This window comes from Athene cunicularia, assembly GCF_003259725.1.
Source record: "Athene cunicularia isolate RWA chromosome 1 unlocalized genomic scaffold, athCun1 chr1_part2, whole genome shotgun sequence".
Lineage (NCBI taxonomy): Eukaryota > Metazoa > Chordata > Aves > Strigiformes > Strigidae > Athene > Athene cunicularia.
In genome coordinates, this window is record NW_020799092.1 from 1,861,635 (window position 1) to 1,866,566 (window position 4,932).

A 4,932-nucleotide genomic window follows, 5' to 3' on the forward strand; every position below is an offset into this window, starting at 1 on the left:
CCGCCGTCCGCCCCTACGGGGACACCCGTGGCCTCTGCCCCGCGGGACAGCGAGCGAGGCCGGGAGCCAGCGGCGAGCGGTTCGCGAGGGGGCGGGAAGGGCAGGCGGCCTGGCAGACCTCTGCCGCCTCAGCCCCTTCCCGCCCGAACGGGCCCTTTTTTTTTACTTAAAGCAATGGCGGCAGCGGGGCCCGCGCAGACTCCTCCCTTCCTTCTGCATACGCAGATGCACCGTCACCCGCTTCTGGCCAGCGCAGGGTACGTGGGGAAGTGGCCAGTCTTAAAGTACCTACCCAGGCAAAAATCTAGCAATAAAGGTGCTTAAATCCGGGTTTTGTTTGTTTCCTTTTGGTTGGCGCTTATATGTGCTCTCATTTTTGAGCCATTTTAAGGTACTGCCAGGTAAATGGGCCAAGCATGCTACATAAACCTTAACCAAAAAAAAAAAAAAAAAAATTGAAAAAATGTTCAGTCACCGAGGAGTTCCCTGCTCTGAGTGTTACTGCAAAATCCTACTTAATTTGCACTGTGCTTTACACTCTCTTACAGGTGCTAAAAAGAAAGGAAAAAACAGTCTCTCTGATTCAAAATGGAAGGTGATGGCCCTGCAGCTGTCTTCACATGGAGCTCATGGCCCTCCATTACCTGACGGTACTACCTGGCACTGCAGAACAGCGTGTTCTGCTTTGCCTTCATTTCTAGGCTGAGGAGGGGGTGCATTTCAGAATGATACCTTCTGGGAAAAGGGGGAGCTGTGAGGAGGGCTGTAGGCACTGGCCAACTTGCTTTCACTGCTCTTTCCCAAACCCCGTGACCTCACCAGCTACCCGCAGAGCATCGGTACCTCTCTGCCTCCTGCTGTTCAGCTGGCCTGGCAGGGAGCACTCACAGCCCCTCGGGTCTTTGCTAACTCTTTCTCCATTTGCATTCGCTTTCCCTTTACACCTCTGGCTCAGAAGTTCTACCCAGAAGGACAGTTTTCTGGAAATGGCTGTATTTGTCAGTATGAGCAGGGACGGGTTTCCCAACAGCAAGGTGAGCAGGTAGGAGAGCAAGGTTTCCTCACTGCCTGGGACTCAGGCAAGATCTGTTGTAGCATTTTGTTCTTTCTCACCTTGGCAGCTGCACAGTTGCAGCCACCACAAGCTCTCTGAGCAGAGGAAAAGTGATTCAGAGAAGGATGCATTCCTCGCCACCTGTCCTCATTTGAAGCAAGGTGGATGGAGAGAGGTTGCTGAATGCTGACAAGAGGCCAACGGACAGTCACATGGACCCTGGTTCAGGAGATGCGCACAATGCAGAGAACACGGCATTTCTGTGGTCAGGGACTGAACCGTGGTCCGATAATTCTACATTTAGGTCATATAATTTCCTTCGAGAATAGGCTGTAAGTGGCCCTTTCTCAGGTATTTACTATCACAGGCCAACAGAGAACAAAACCTCAGACTTTTACCTAGAATGGAACAAGTCCTTCTGGACTGCCCTGTTTCTCTAGGCACCGCTTTTAAAAATCTCAGTTCTTTATAGGCTTGAAGGTGACTTCAAAAGAACAAGTCGATCAGGTGTTGCATATTGCTTTAGACTTTTTTAACTGCTTTTAACTTAGCACATTAAGTGCTCATTAACACCATCCACATTTAAATTGGTGTATTGTTACTGTTCACTTCGTTTAAACAACTGCTTTTACACTTGTGGATGAGCATCAAATAATTGAACTTCCAACCATCGGTATCATCCACCCTAAAAAAGCAGGCACTCGCAAATCAAATAGGGGGAGTCCTTATGCAGGCACACAGGCAGCAGCTGTGACTGATGGCCTTGTCCCCAAACAGACATAGGGGTCACAAGCAGCACACCTCACCTCAGGGTAGACGCACAGGGCACCCCCGATCTGTGGCCCAGAAGGGGCAGCAGCATTTCGGAGAGCTCCATGTGCTCTTTCTAGTTATTTTCTCCTTCCACTTATCAGCAGGATCCTCTTTTCATCCAGACCCTCTTTCCAGCTATGGCAACTGCTCAAATCATGGTCAGCATCCATTGTACTGCCCAACACTGGGCTCTTTCATCTAACTTTTATTCTTAGAAGGCGAAGTAGCAGCAGAATACCCAGCTGTTCAGAGCACTGTTGAGTATTTTGTTTCATTCACATTTCCAGTAAAACACTTTAAAAAAAACAAAAACCAAAATAACAAACCAAAACCAACCTGGAAGATGGCGCTCTCAGAACAGCTATTGTTCACTACGAACACTGAAATACAAAATTATTTTGGTGCGTTACTGCCTGCAAGACCCTGGTGCCGTAGGATACACCACAGCACTTCTTGCTAGCACAGAAAAGCCAGTGCAGGGAAGCAGTAAGCTTTGAGGGAGCAAGACCTTTCTCACCAAAATCACTGGCAAGCGGTGTATGAGCATGGGTGGACAGCAGCTGGTGCAAGAACATTTTTGTTTATTTTTTTAAATGGCACTTGATAATGAGAAACTCACCTGCTCAAAGCTGGTAGCTCCTTCCACGTTCAGTTTTTTGCAGACCCATGACCCGGCAGGAGTATCAGTGTTTATCTCCATTAGAACAACTCCAAGGGTTGATCAACCAACTCCATTGCTGTTTGGTCTAGGGAGGTCACTGTCAGGAGCAGCAGATTTCAGTAAAGAAACAGTCATTCCCTCACCTACACCAGGAGCTGATGCAGCTGCACACACCCCAGCCCTGCAAGCAAACACTGCATTGTTTTTGAAGCAAACCATTGGCGCTGGGGGGTTCATCCATGTCAACACACAGTAGGATTTCCCAGCTGCAACTCTGCAACATGCAAGAGCAAAGACAGACCCCTCAGAGCTGACTGTGTACCCACCCCCCTGTGCAGCGGTTCTGGGTGGCTCAGTGGGGCCAGAACAACTACCCCTCCAGGCCAGTAACTTTCTGCTGTAGCGGAGAGAGGAGGCGGCCCATGGAGTTCATGCAGTGCCTATGCCACTGGGGTACTCCCATATCCCTGGGGCCCACCTGGGAGTTCCCAAACGGGCCCAGCCACCCAGTCTGCTGCTGGATCGGGGTGATTACACAAGTCCTGCAGGCTTCTTGCATCCTTGCTTCAAAAACAATCACTTGGCGAGCAAGAGAAGGACCAAAAGCAGGGAAGATGAATGGTGCTGAATAGGCAGGGGGTGACTACCAGCTTCCCGACAGCACTTGCCATTGTAGGGGCCACGGAGGCTGCATTTCATTCCACGCTTCTTGGAGAACACCAAGATGCTCACACCGTGTGGTTTCGCCTTTTGGGTGCTGCCTACCAAAGCAGGGGCCCAGGGGCACATCCTGCAGTGCAGCTAAGTGCCCTTGTTCTTGGGTATCCTACTGGGAGAGCTTCACAAGGCAAGCCACCTGCACTGCATGGATCAAGGAAGCAGCGTGCAACAGATTATTAGAAAAAAACCCAAAGTACTATCCAGATTATCCTTTAATCCAACCAACACATGCATGTGAAAGGACAAGCCGTTATGAGTTTCTAGCGCCAGCCAGCCTCTGCAGCATTGGCAGGGGTAGGAGCACACAATCTTCAGAGTAGGCTTTCCCGTAACTGCACTGCAGTTCCTTACAACTTCACCTGACTCACTAGCTGCTGCCAGAAAGTAAGTGGCTGGCTGGAGTCTGCTCCGATGCCATCACTCAAATCCAGCCTCCCTGGCTCAGGGCAAGCACGCTGTCTGTGCTTTGGTAACACTGGCAAGACCTAACCGCAGCTGCCCTAAGCCATGACCGACTCAGGAAATACACCCCATCCCCCTCTGCTTTTGCTCCGCATGCTTTTGTGATTGACGTCATAGCTGCATTCGGATGCAGGGCTCAGCCCCACGTTACACCTACTAAAGGCATCAGCTCCATTCATTTGCTGAGGCACCCCAATTAACAGCTAGCCTCTCTCTTGAGTGAACTAGTCAGAAACTAAAGTGGACAAAATGACATTTGGAATTCTCTCCATGGAGCATTGGCAGGATCCAGGATTCGAGCTCCTCAGCTAAGCCTCATGTTACCTGCAGTGAATCAGGGACCAAACTCCACTCAGGAGCTGTTGTGTTCCTGGAGAGCTCCTCAAAAGCCCTGCAGGCCAACCCACCAGAGGCTTTGGCTTGGAGAGCAGCTTCCCCACTGGCAACCAGAGCAGAGCATGTTTGGCAGCCCAGACCTCACCTCAGATCTTCTGTTCCCACAAGGGATACAGGATATGGGGCACACCAGCGCTCTCCTGGTGCTGGCAGAGCTGTCCTAGCACTGGAGCATCACGTGAGGACATCAAGAGGTCCCTAAATCCAGAGCAGCAGTCACCCTGCCACTGGCGTTCTCCTCTTCAAATTCTAATCCATTAAAGACCAACCATCCCAGGTCACCTCTGTACAGCTCTAACTTACCCAGTGGGTTAAAAATTAATTAAAAACCTAACCTCCTTGAATTAAAGTAATGAGTAATGTCAGAAACAGTCTTTTGCAGGCTCCATTCTTCATTGATACTTCTTTACTGATCTCTCTCACACACGCACACACCTTTTCCATTTTTTTTCCAGCCACACTGCATGTTTATACCAACAGAAGAGACGGGTGAAAAATAACTCAGCTGTAGAATTAAAGTAAGGGGAGGTAAATGACCACACAAACAGACCATTAGGTAAATGTCAGTTCTCATATTTAATATTTTAATAATTTTGTTTGCAACATTTACCACATAAATCATCTAAATAAATAGATGCTGTACAGTCTCTTATCCATATCAGTACAAAAATAAAACCACACTTTGTGTCAAATTATACTTGAGCCTGCCCTCCCTTTGCTATTACAATCTCCTTTTACAGCACATACTTGCTCAGAAAAGGCATTATACTCTGATTGGTTTGTTTGGAATTGGTTTACTCCCTATTCCCCCCCCCCCCCCCCCCCC

At 49.1% G+C, this 4,932-nt stretch overlaps 1 protein-coding gene across 1 annotated transcript in view; it reads right to left on the reverse strand.

Annotated features, from left to right (window-relative positions):
- The window catches only part of LOC113491089 (chromobox protein homolog 6-like), a 34,666-nt gene that overhangs the window by 14,155 nt on the left and 15,579 nt on the right, over nt 1-4,932 (reverse strand). The window lies entirely within an intron of this gene.